Genomic DNA, 13,767 nt, shown 5'->3' with positions numbered 1-13,767 from the left:
TAGTCGTAATGACTTGGTGCTTTTCCTCTTTTTTTTGCAGGGATATTCCTGGGCGGGCCCTAAGCCTCTGGCTGGCCCACTAAGTGTTGCTTGTTTCTGTTTTACTTGGGCGGAGTATGAGTATTTATGACTCGTATGGTCGCTTCAGTAAGATTTTGTTATATGTGTTTAACAACTTCTTCTGCTCTGTTGAATCTAAGTTGAAATCTTAATGGGTTTGTAACTATGCATTGTGTTAGATAATGTTCCAGTGGTCTGTCGGGCATTTCTCCACAGTGCTGACAGCTTTTCCCTTGACAATTCCGTTCCGTTCAAAGGTATATAATTTCCATTGTGTAACTCATCCGCGTTGCCATAGTTTCAAGCAAGAATTTGAAGTGTCGTAGGCTATCAAAGCCGAAATTTGAATTGAATAAGCTAAATTGGAGCAGGAATCGGAAGTCGACGATGTGTGACGTAGCATTGCTGTAATTTTCATGTCATCGCTCTGTTCACCACTCTCGCCCCATTGCTTGAGGTAATGTAATCTGCGTTCGTCGTAATGGCCCATATTTACTGACCATCTGAGCGCGCGTAGGTCCTTGTCACACGCGTACCTCGACCTGGCCCTAGGTAATGATACGTATAAAAACTCCGGCACTTTCACACTCTCTCTTCGTAAATTGAGGCAACGACATGCATCAGTCACATCCCGAGTGCACCTTGCCACTCACTTTTTTTTCTTTAGGTGTCTTTGTGATAACATGTGGTCGGTTATCATTATCATTGCACGCGAACAAATTTCACTCCATTTTCCTGCTGGAATATCTCTTGTTTACCCGCGTTCTGAATAATCGCGGTATTTTCACTGACTGCTGTCAGGGTCCTGTGCGTTGTGTTGTAGAGATGAGGAAAACAAAATAAACGAAGTGTTTGGCAGCACTGTTGAATAAATAAAAAACTCACAAACGTAAAACAAAAAAATCCCAAACGTCTAAACAAAAAATTACCAATTTACCAACAAAAAAATTCCAAACCCCCCCCCCTTTCCCCCTAAAAAATCAAAACGCCTTACAAAGAAAATGCAATACGCCCATAACAAAACAATTCAAAATGCCCAACAAAAAAGTGCCAAACTACCAAAAAAAAAAAAGACAAACTACCAACAAAAAAAGTTCCTAACGGCCAACGAAAAAGTTCTCAACGTCCAACAAAAGAGTGGCAAACGCCCATCAAAACGTTAGAGAGTTTGGATTTTTTTTTTTTGTAAGGCATTATGGATTTTTTCGGTGGACATTTTGGACTTTTTTTTTGTTCGGCGTTTTCGATTTTTTTTTTGTGGGCGTTTGCCACTTATATGTGCAGTCACCCTGAATACCAGTCAAAAATAACGCTCAAAAGTCTTCTTTCCGATAGGCATCGTATTTTGAAAACTGCTGGGGGATTTGTGCAAAATATGACCCATCGCCGTTTTCACTAATTTTCATATTTTCTGTATAAAATTGAGCTGTACCTTTGGTCCTGTCTCTCACCTCATGTGGTCCTATATGTTACTGCTGTTCATGTAATTGGAAAATTAGCCGATGTAACCTAAGTAAATCTAAACTCTTAGCGAAGTGGCTTTTCTTGTCCAGGAGTTGAAGCGCGAGAAGGGAACCAAACCAATGCCTTAGTGAATTATAGTATTATAGTATTAGGTACTTAGTACTTAGTACTTAGGTACTTATTAGTATTAGGTAGATATATAGTATTATTATATATATTATAGTATTAGGAGGTTATCTTGAGATGATTTCGGGGCTTAGCGTCCTCGCGGCCCTGTCCTCGACCAGGCCTCCCTTATGTTACACATTCCCCAGGAAGCAGCCCGTAGCAGCTGTCTAACTCCCAGGTGCCAATTTACTGCTTGGGTGAAAGAAACTCTGCCCATTTGTTTCCGCCTTCGCCGGGGATCGAACCCAGAACCTTAGGACTACGAATCCCGAGCGCTGTCCCCTCAGCCCATTGAACATTGTCCCTTGTTCAGTTCACAGCTACCTCGTAAAGCGCATTAAATAGACAAAAAACGTAGTGAAATCATTAAGGTTCAACGGCAAAAACTTCCCTAATTATAATGACTGTTTTCTAGCAGTTAGGTCTTGCAGGCCGCATCCTTCATGAAGTTCACACAGTTACGAGTTTTGTTGGCGAGCCCTGCCAACCGTCTGGCATAATTCATTGTTACAGTTATCACGAAGGAAGCTAGAGTGAAAATTGTGTAAATTAGTTGTTTTGCCTGTGAATGTAGGGGGTGGTGGAGCAACCTGCTCTCGCACAAGACAGCACATATATGACTTGTTACTTATAGTCACTGTTTCGCTTATAAATAAGTACATATGTGACATATTCCAAACCCTATTTTTTTCAAGGCACTAACTTTTTCTCTCAGTTTTATTAAACAATAGAGATTTTATACAAAATTTTGCAATATCCTGAGTTACTTTACAATTTATTTAAATATTTTAGTTTTGTTTTATTATTTTGATAAAACTGTAATATCAATATAGGTATAGGTTCAGTACTAATTTTAAAATCTTAACATACTAAGAAGGTTAGGTTAGGGTGTGGTTTTCTATTCAGCTTTTCACGGTAAACTCAAATATTCTCAATAAATTAGTATATCACATATGCACTTATTCATAAGCAAGATATTGACTATAAGCAGGTGCGAGAACGGGTTGGGTGGAGCAACCCGTCCCCTCGAAGGTATATTGACATATACCTATAAGGCCAAAAACAGGTGTTGTTGTTTAAGATTCAGCTACTCTGAACAAAAGTTCCAAGTAGCACGGACTATGGTGAGCCCGTAGTGGACTTAAAAAAAACACATACTGAAAATCATAACGGCTCGAAAAATTGAAGATGACCAGTTTTCTATTCGTGGATCCTTGGTTAGGTTAGGTTCGGGCAAGTACATCAGTTTAATGACGTTGTGAACACTTGAGAGTATGGGGCTACGTGGATTGGCTCTGGGTTTAAACTCATTTCAAGGGATTGACTGACATCTCATAAGCTAGGTAACATATATGTTGTGACACGAATACTGTAGCTATTTGTATTTAGAAACTTTATGATTAAGTCAACCATAAATGTACAGACTTATAGTCACAAAATAAAGTACATTTATAGGAGTACATTATAGAAATTGAAATTGAAATAAGTTTGAGGTAAAATACACACAAAGGGATGAGGTAGCTCAAGCTATTCTCACCCCGTTCAGTACATCGTGTCATTATTATTCAGTACATTATAGAAGTGAAATGTCTTTTAATTTATATATATAAATTAGTAACACGTAAGAAGCTGGGCACTTGATTTAATAGTTTTTATTTCCTACGTTAAAGTGAAGCGATATCTTGATCGGAGATTAATTTTTAGCGATTGGTTTTTCTTTTTAAGAAACCTATCTTGTCTTTCTATAAACATTTAAGATTGTACTCAGGATCATCTGAGAAACAGCACGTAGGATGATATCCTGAAGATATATCACTTCTCGCCAGCGTTTGGGATATCATTCCAGCTCTTACGCAGTCTTATTCTTCGAAGCCTAAATGTGTTGGGAAGTGTACTACTGCCTAGGGTCGCTTGTCTTGTTGCTTATAGAGTGGGTTGTGGCCTTATACATATTGATATAGTCATTCACTCAAGGTGTATATCAAGATTATATAATACAAAAATATGTGTATATTCTCGCCTAGTTGTGCTTGCGGGGGATTGAACTTTGGCGCTTTGGTCCCGCATCTCAACTGGTATACAAGTTCCTGAGCCTATTGGGCTCCATTATATCTACATTTGAAATTGTGTATGGAGTCAGTCTGCACCACATCACTGCCTAATGCATTCCATCTGTTACACTGAATCTCCATCTCTAACACTGAAAATGTTCTTTCTAACGTCCCCGTGGCTCATTTAGGTACTCATTTCCACCTGTGTATGTATGTGTGTGTGAATGAAGATTAAGTTTAATAAGGATGCTGGTGAGGAAGGCTGTTAGGAAAGGCCAAAGGGGAGGGGGGGGGGAAATAACATCGAGAGCTGGTGAATTGTATCGACAACAAGTCTGGACAAGCTCATACTAAGATGCAGGATTTAGAGATCACGCTTGCTGTCTACCGTCATAATTTTTACCTGAAACGTTCTCATTCTGTAATACCTCTTTTAAGTATCATAAATCGAGTTGCCTCTAGTGAAACAACGGTAGAAATTTATCTAGATTGTAAACTGACGGTCAAGATGTTGAATTTGTTTACAGTTGCAGTAACTGTAACGCAAATCAAGGAAGCGAGTTCTGTCGTTGCCCGCGCCGGTGGCCTCACTAATATTAGGATAAACTCTGTAGGGTAATCAGTTTTAATGGTAGCAGTATGATAAGGTTTCTTTCTGTCTGCCTCTTCGTGTTTAGTAGAAATTGCATATATGGCGAGCCGGTCGGCCGAGCGGACAGCACACTGGGCTTGTGATCCTGTGGTCCTGGGTTCGATTCCAGGCGCCGGCGAGAAACAATGGGCAGAGTTTCTTTCACCCTATGCCCCTGTTACCTAGCAGTAAATAGGTACCTGGGTGTAAGTCAGCTGTCACGGGCTGCTTCCTGGGGGTGGAGGCCTGGTCGAGGACCGGGCCGCGGGGACACTAAAGCCCCGAAATCATCTCAAGATAGAAGTTACTAAATTAAAACTAAGAGCTCTTAAACCTACAACATCAGATCGTCAGAAGCCTGGTCCTAGAAACTGATACAATAAACAAAATTATTATAAATTTTTATTATGGTTTGGTTATTTAGAAACAACCTTCAAGCTTCATTTTTACTTTTAAGTTACGATCATACAAGGAAAAAAAGGTGAAGCAGGAGCCAGCTGTGTGCCAGAGTCTTCCTATGGAAGGTTGTCTTGATTTCAGGAGGATCTACATGTGGCACCAAGTAGAGTGTCACCCTCGCTGTGTGTCGTCCCTCTGGCACCAGGTAGAGTGTCACCCTCGCTGTGTGTCGTCTCTCTGGCACCAGGAGGAGTGTCACCCTCGCTGTGTGTCGTCCCTCTGGCACCAGGTAGAGTGTCACCCTCGCTGTGTGTCGTCTCTCTGGCACCAGGTAGAGTGTCACCCTCGCTGTGTGTCGTCCCTCTGGCACCAGGTAGAGTGTCACCCTCGTTGTGTGTCGTCCCTCTGGCACCAAGTAGAGTGTCACCCTCGCGGCGTCATCGCATCACTAGGGGGCCACACTGGGAGACATCTTCCCTCTTTGCATTAAACGCTCACAACTTTTATGTTGAGGCTCTCACATTAGCGCGAATTAGGCGTTATAAATTCTAAAGAGCATACATCAACCCGAGCGACGTGTTCTTTTCGGCAGAGTCTGGTGGGAATTATTTAAAGTTGCTGGCGACGTTCGGCCTCACTTAACGTGGCCTTTACTAGAGTTATGAGGGTGGGGGTACTGTCCCAGTTGTGCTGGCGAAGATTAAGACTGCTCTGGTTCCGCCTCTCAAGTCAACTGGTGTACAGGATCGCCGCAGGAGCGTATCTAGGGAGAATAGCACCTATGGCAAACATAGAAATTGAGCCCTCTGGCCAAACATCTGACATCATCTTTTAGATAACTTTACCATAATATCAGGTCAAAAATAAAAGGCGAGCTCATTTAGTCTTGCAATTAACAAATTATGAGGACTACATGGAAATTACAACTACACCTTCCTTACTTTTACCGATGCAAATTGGTCTGTGATGTGTTCAAAGAATTATTTTTTCAGTTTCTTCTCTTTCGACACTCAGCAGATCAAGATCAGTATGTATTGACCCACGGAGGCTCTCAAATACGAAAGTATTAGTTTTAACTTGCTGAATGATCTCTCGTGGCTAGCGATGGACACTGCGATGGTTAGCATTATCTGAATAGCCGTGCGATGATTGGGGGATGAGGAATTAAGAGACGCTCATCAGGTTCAACAATGTGCCCATGCTAGCGCTTCTCACCCACGATAATCAAAAACAGATCATACATCTGAAGAATAATTTTTCACTATCGGAGGATGGCCTATCTAACTTTTAATAGAAGCTGCTCAGTAGAGCCCCATTAAAGTGGCGCCCACGGCACTTAACATACCTGCCCTGCCTTAGATACTCCACTACAGGTTCCCGAGTCTATTGAGCTCTATCATATCTACATTTGAAGGTTTGAACGAATCCTCGTCAAGGCTCTTGTAGATTTGTTCAGGAGTACCTTAGAATTAGAAATGAGAACTATCCCTTCCCACATCTTCCCATGGTAAGCCATACCCCTACTAGTTTTCTCTGGAACACGACCCGCCACTCGGTTAACAATCGGGTAACCAATTACTGCTGAGTGAACAGGGGTAAACAGCTAAAGATTGGATTGGTTAGGACTGAACCATACCCTTGGACGACCCCACTTGTTACATTCCTCCGACTCTAAACCTTCTCTGTCTACCGTTTTGTTTACTGTTTGTTCTTCAGGTATCGGTTTCTTCCCAGGTATCACTGCTGGCTCCTCCTTGTACACCAGCCTCCCGTGCTTTTCGACAGCAGAAACATCTACCCAGCTTTCTTTTCCTATCGTATTTTAATAACCTTGTCATAGAACTCAAGTTTGTCAGATACGTCTTGTCCTGTCTAAATCCACACTCCCCTTTCAGGACAAATATTGTCCCCTGTAAGAGTTCAATTATTCCTAACCAGATTACATTTTATAACACTTTACAGGTACTCAGGTACATACTATTCAGGTACACAGGTCCACAACTTTGTGCCTCCTCTATGTTCTCTTTTTTATTATAAATATTAGACCTACATTTTCCTCTTTTCCAGAATTCTGGGAGATTTCATGTCTAGTGTGTTTTACTGGAAACATTAGTTTGTGGGTGGCAAAGTACCTGTGGAGTAGGTACTAATTCTTGAACTAAAGGGCGATTAAGATTTTATGAGCTACGTAGAGTGCTCTGGGAATAGGTTGTGAGGAGATGTTAACGACTTGTGTGTAAACTGTGTGTAAACAGTCCGCTTTTTAGATTCTCTGAATACTAAGTGCTTTTAATGTCTGTATTTTATATTTTTAAAGTACTCTTGAGAGAAGGTCCCGTTTATGTGCAAAACAAAACACAAATTCCTTTAGTATGTATTTTGCATATCTCCTTGTGACTCTACTTTCGTAAATGTAAATGTAGAGGCTTTACTTTAGTAAATCATCATCAGTCTTGATGAGGATGAGCGTTTAAACAATTTAGAGAACTATTAAACTGTAGTCTGTCTTGTAGTTACTATCTCGTAAATTGATCAAGTTTGCTTGCTGAACAGCAAGAAAATCCAGAAAAAGAGCCACAAAAATCAAAGAGCTTCACTGTGAGTTGAGTGGCGACCATTCAATCTCTAGTCCAAGTTGGCAGGTCCCGGCGTGCGGGCTGTTGTTATTGTTATAGATTAAGCTACTCGGAACAAGTTCCAAGTAGCACGGGCTATGGTGAGCCCATAACTTACCTGGCACAGGAGAGGAGCAAGTAGCACGGGCTATGGTGAGCCCGTAACTTACCTGGCACAGGAGAGGAGCAAGTAGCACGGGCTATGGTGAGCCCGTAACTTACCTGGCACAGGAGAGGAGCAAGGCGTGCGGGCGGTGAGGGTGTCTTAAATACATCCCAGATTCATCCCCAGCCGCCTCCTTAAGACTACGTGTAACCCCAGGGACGAATATATGCGAATCGTGGCCTTTGTACATTAAACACTCCATAATTTGTGCTATTGGCAACTGATAATACATGTAAATGTTGCGAATAATATGACAAAACATTATTTACACAAAACATTATGCAAATAATGTTTTTGTTAAGGAACAAAAACCTTAACTTTGCGAAGGCTTAATATAGTACATATTTGTACTATAGTAACTTCGTAAAACTGGAGACATTGTCAATAGTTGAAAGTTTACCTGTTGATTACTTGTTGACGATTTCGATCATTCTTTTATTCCTGCAGAATTCATTCATAATTCTCTGCTGAATCCGATCAGCAGAGTTATAGGATTCTGCTGATCCTATAACTCTAGCAGAAACGTACCCAGTTTAATGATGTTATTGATGTGTCAGTTCAACCCGTTCTCTTGATGTTCTACTGCTTACAAAATCTAACGTCCTAACCCAGCAAGAAACGCATGAACCCAAGCCACCCACTTTACCTAACCAACCTACGCATAGAAAACGTGGCTTTGGCGAACCGCTATTTCTTATAGCACGATGCATTTGGTACGATGGTTATCATAAGGTAGGTGCCTTAACGACGTAGTAGTTGAGAGGATTGAAATTGAAATTGAAATAAGTTTATTGAGGTAAAATACACACAAAGGGATGAGGTAGCTCAAGCTATTCTCACCCCGTTCAGTACCTCGTGTTAATACATACATAGACACACATCACAAGCAATAAACGTATTACCGAACATTCTGAGAGATAAACATATCTTCTTCTTGTTGATAGTAGGTGCAGTTTGCATGAAGAGTTTGTCCTCCCGATGACTGCACCAGTACTGATGTTGGTGGACGCGTTTATGTTAAGGATGATCGGAGCTACCAAGGTGCTTGTTGCGTTGTGCTGTAGATAGAGGAACGGTGATTAAACACAGAGGTGTGTGTTGTAGGGAGACTTGCCGCACCGTAGGGCGGTGTGTTGTGTTTATGGCGTCAGCTGATCCACGGTGTTGCGACGAGGTAGTTGTTTTCTGTGTTTAGCTGTTGGTGGCGCCAGGTATAAATGTGGCGCTGGTCAGATGTGACCCAATTTGTTGGTCGACTGGAGATATTTAGCCAGTGCTTTGACTATTTGGTATTTTTCTTGTAACGAGTGGTCACCGCCTCCTAATGGTGAAGGGTATTTTAAGTGCGATAAAGACTTGTTTGAAATTTACTCTGGCACTATGATGTCGGAAGCAGTGCAGGAGATAGTGTTCGACTGTTTCAGGCATCTGACAGTGAGTACAGAGTTCATTGATGTCTGTTCTGTACTTAGAGCTGTGTGCTGCTAGTTTGGCATGTCCCAGCCTTAATCTGGTCATCGTTACAAAACATACATTTCCTCCTTTACACAAGTAAGTTGAGAGGATGGGTTGCTTCTGTGTATACTCGTAGCAAACTTGAGTCCAAGGCTGAAACCTTCAGTTCCGGTGATATTCAGGGCTCTACTGAAGAACTCAATTATATGCCAGGTCTCCTATAAATAGGTTATCTTGAGATGATTTCAAGACTTAGCGTCCCCGCGGCCCGATCCTCGACCAGGCCTCCTTTTTGTTACACATCCCCAGGCAGCAGCCCGTAGCAGCTGTCAAACTCCCAGGTACCTATTTACTGCTAGGTGAACAAGAGCATTAGGGTGAAAGTAATAATGGTGGTGGTGGGGGGGGGGGGGTTGTATTCTGGGGAGGGATCTCGATACAAGCTTCCTGTCCCCGGCAAAACGAATTAAAATCAGAATGAGAAACATTCCAGGTGGAGTGCCGCAGGGATCGATAGTGATAAGAATTAAGCAGGCGGCAGAATGGCTTTTGTCCTCATAAGGCAGCTTCTATAAACTCATGAGCTCATAAACTCCTATAAGCTCTACATAAACCCTTTCCCAACCGCTTGGGGGTGGATGGTAGAGCGATGGTCTCCCTTCATGTAGGTCGGCGTTCAATCCCCGACCGTCCAAGTGGTTGGGCTCCATTCCTTCCTCCCCCCCCCCCCGTTCCAGCCCAAATCCTTATCCTGATTTATATATATGTATGTATATATATATATATATATGTATGTATATATATATATGTATATATATATATATGTATGTATATATATATATGTATATATATATGTATATATATATATATATATATATATATATATATATATATATATATATATATATATATATATATATATATGTCGTACCTAATAGCCAGAACGCACTTCTCAGCCTACTATTCAAGGCCCGATTTGCCTAATAAGCCAAGTTTTCATGAATTAATGTTTTTTCGTCTACCTAACCTACCTAACCTAACCTAACCTAGCTTTTTTTGGCTACCTAACCTAACCTTACCTATAAATATAGGTTAGGTTAGGTTAAGTAGGGTTGGTTAGGTTCGGTCATATATCTACGTTAATTTTAACTCCAATAAAAAAAAATTGACCTCATACATAGAGAAAAGGGTTGCTTTATCATTTCATAAGAAAAAAATTATAGTAAATATATTAATTCAGGAAAACTTGGCTTATTAGGCAAATCGGGCCTTGAATAGTAGGCTGAGAAGTGAGTTCTGGCTACTAGGTACGACATATATATATATATATATATATATATATATATATATATATATATATATATATATATATATATATATATATATATATATATATATATATATATATATATATCTAACCTACGAAACAATAAAGTGATCAGGCAGCTATTAATTGGTACCCGGTAATTTGTTCCATAAATCAACCCCCTATTTCCAAGTGTGTATATATTGTTAACATGTAAAAATGACTTAAATACAGGAGTGAATAGCAACGTTAGTAAATTTGGCAAATACACTGAAATAAACGACTCTGAAGACGATTCACACTTTTTTGGAGGAGGACTTAAACAGACTTCACAAATGACCTGAATATTGAAGAAAATATTGGGTTCACTGGTGACAAGTAAAGGCATATAAGCCAAGGAAAAGAAAACAGGGACTCTAGACATAAGGTAAACAGTGCCGAAATTGACAGTCTCTTGTAGCGCCTCCCGCTGTCTTTTGTTTTGTTTAGTCTAAAACGCAGTTATGGTAATTGATAAGATTGAACGCAGGATAACAATAGCAATTGAGTGCATTTATGGGCTGTAACTCACTTCACTCTAGTCTTCGTGTGTTGGATTATTGAAAAATTTTCTTATTTGTGCATACACGGCTGTTATGATTGAGGGTTTGAGTGATCAATGCACTGATGACTGACGCATTGGGAAGAGCTGATTGATGCGACCATAAGCGATGTTATCACACAGTAAACCGATGATTGGTGGCAACCTCAACCGCCGGTAGAATAGTCGTCGTATAGTACAGGATTGATGATTGATGAAGATTAAGCCACCCAAAAGGTGGCACGGGCATGAATAGCCCGTAAGTGGTGGCCCTTTTGAGCCATTACCAGTATCAAGAGCTGATACTGGTGATCTGTGGATAGTACAGGAGTTAGCCATTTCATAATATATTAGTCCGATGATTTACACAGATATGAGTGACATGGATGACTGGTACAGGTGACGTTATAATGTCGGAGTACCGTTGTCGGAGGCGGAGGTGACAACACGAGGCAAGCGCTCCAGTTACCTACCCTAGTCACTGTTATTATCAAGAGAGTGGAGAGCAATGGCGTTGTAATTTTCTCTTATTTCTCACGCTTAATGTGCTGTTGTCCGCTCGTCTATATTATTTGTCTTCACGAAACGCCGCAAGACGAAACCCTCTACACTGTTTTTTCCCAAAATAACTTAAGAATAAATATGTTGTAGCTTGGCAATTTTCGGTGACCATCCCACGGTAACTGTAACGTGAAAATTTGGCTGCGACTTACATGTCCATTTTGCACACGAGTAAAAACTTGAAGAGGGAGGTTTATGAGAGCGGACGGATGGCCGGACACAGGCCAGCTGGCTCATATGGCCGGACACAGGCCAGCTGCCTCATATGGCCGGACACAGGCCAGCTGGCTCATATGGCCGGACACAGGCCAGCTGCCTCATATGGCCGGACACAGGCCAGCTGGCTCATATGGCCGGACACAGGCCAGCTGCCTCATATGGCCGGACACAGGCCAGCTGGCTCATATGGCCGGACACAGGCCAGCTGGCTCATATGGCCGGACACAGGCCAGCTGGCTCATATGGCCGGACACAGGCCAGCTGGCTCATATACGCCTGGCATTGCTTTCAGTGACTTTAACACTTAGAGAGCTCGTTACGCGTCTAATAATAATTAATATTGCTTTCTGCATTTGTTCAGAGGTTGCGGAAGCCGAGGCTCTGTCGCTGATATGGGGGTCGCGGAAGCAGAGACTGCTGCTGATATGGGGGTCGCGGAAGCAGAGACTGCTGCTGATATGGGGGTCGCGGAAGCAGAGAGACTGCTGCTGATATGGGGGTCGCGGAAGCAGACACTGCTGCTGATATGGGGGTCGCGGAAGCAGAGAGACTGCTGCTGATATGGGGGTCGCGGAAGCAGAGACTGCTGCTGATATGGGGGTCGCGGAAGCAGAGACTGCTGCTGATATATGGGGGTCGCGGAAGCAGAGAGACTGCTGCTGATATGGGGGTCACGGAAGCAGAGACTGCTGCTGATATGGGGGTCGCGGAAGCAGAGACTGCTGCTGATATGGGGGTCACGGAAGCAGAGACTGCTGCTGATATATGGGGGTCGCGGAAGCAGACACTGCTGCTCATATATGGGGGTCACGGAAGCAGACACTGCTGCTCATATATGGGGGTCACGGAAGCAGACACTGCTGCTCATATATGGGGGTCGCGGAAGCAGACACTGCTGCTGATATATGGGGGTCGCGGAAGCAGACACTGCTGCTCATATATGGGGGTCGCGGAAGCAGACACTGCTGCTCATATATGGGGGTCACGGAAGCAGACACTGCTGCTCATATATGGGGGTCACGGAAGCAGACACTGCTGCTGATATATGGGGGTCACGGAAGCAGACACTGCTGCTGATATATGGGGGTCGAGGAAGCAGACACTGCTGCTCATATATGGGGGTCACGGAAGCAGACACTGCTGCTGATATATGGGGGTCGAGGAAGCAGACACTGCTGCTGATATATGGAGATCGCGGAAGCAGACACTGCTGCTCATATATGGGGGTCACGGAAGCAGACACTGCTGCTCATATATGGGGGTCGCGGAAGCAGACACTGCTGCTCATATATGGGGGTCGCGGAAGCAGACACTGCTGCTGATATATGGGGGTCACGGAAGCAGACACTGCTGCTGATATATGGGGGTCGAGGAAGCAGACACTGCTGCTGATATATGGAGATCGCGGAAGCAGACACTGCTGCTCATATATGGGGGTCGCGGAAGCAGACACTGCTGCTGATATATGGGGGTCGAGGAAGCAGACACTGCTGCTGATATATGGGGGTCGAGGAAGCAGACACTGCTGCTGATATATGGGGGTCGAGGAAGCAGACACAACTGCTGATATCGCGGAAGCCGTCCACCACTCTCTACTGTACCCTGGTTTCCTGTTGTGGCTGTACTCCCATAAATTGTAATTCAATTTAAGAACAATTTCCACCTCGCATCAGGTTTGTGGTAAACAATACTGGGCCGTATAAAATAGTGTTGTCCACGTGAACTGTTATTTTAACGCCCGTTTCCTCCCGACAAAAGACTGATGGTTTGCGCCTTCCTTCAGGCTACCATTTGTGCACCCCATACTCGTCCTGTGAGCGGTAGTTTGTTGTGCACCCCATACTCGTCCTGTGAGCGGTAGTTTGTTGTGCACCCCATACTCGTCCTGTGAGCGGTAGTTTGTTGTGCACCCCATACTCGTCCTGTGAGCGGTAGTTTGTTGTGCACCCCATACTCGTCCTGTGAGCGGTAGTTTATTGTGCACCCCATACTCGTCCTGTGAGCGGTAGTTTGTTGTGCACCCCATACTCGTCCTGTGAGCGGTAGTTTGTTGTGCACCCCATACTAGTCCTGTGAGCGGTAGTTTGTTGTG

General features: G+C 43.0%; 1 protein-coding gene across 1 annotated transcript in view; it reads left to right on the top strand.

The window, feature by feature from the left end:
- Positions 1-13,767, top strand: part of LOC123761441 (band 4.1-like protein 4) — an 817,171-nt gene that overhangs the window by 52,302 nt on the left and 751,102 nt on the right. The window lies entirely within an intron of this gene.

This window comes from Procambarus clarkii, chromosome 15, assembly GCF_040958095.1.
Source record: "Procambarus clarkii isolate CNS0578487 chromosome 15, FALCON_Pclarkii_2.0, whole genome shotgun sequence".
Classification (NCBI taxonomy): domain Eukaryota; kingdom Metazoa; phylum Arthropoda; class Malacostraca; order Decapoda; family Cambaridae; genus Procambarus; species Procambarus clarkii.
Note: the sequence above shows the minus strand (reverse complement) of the source record. Positions and strands in the feature narration are given on the sequence as shown.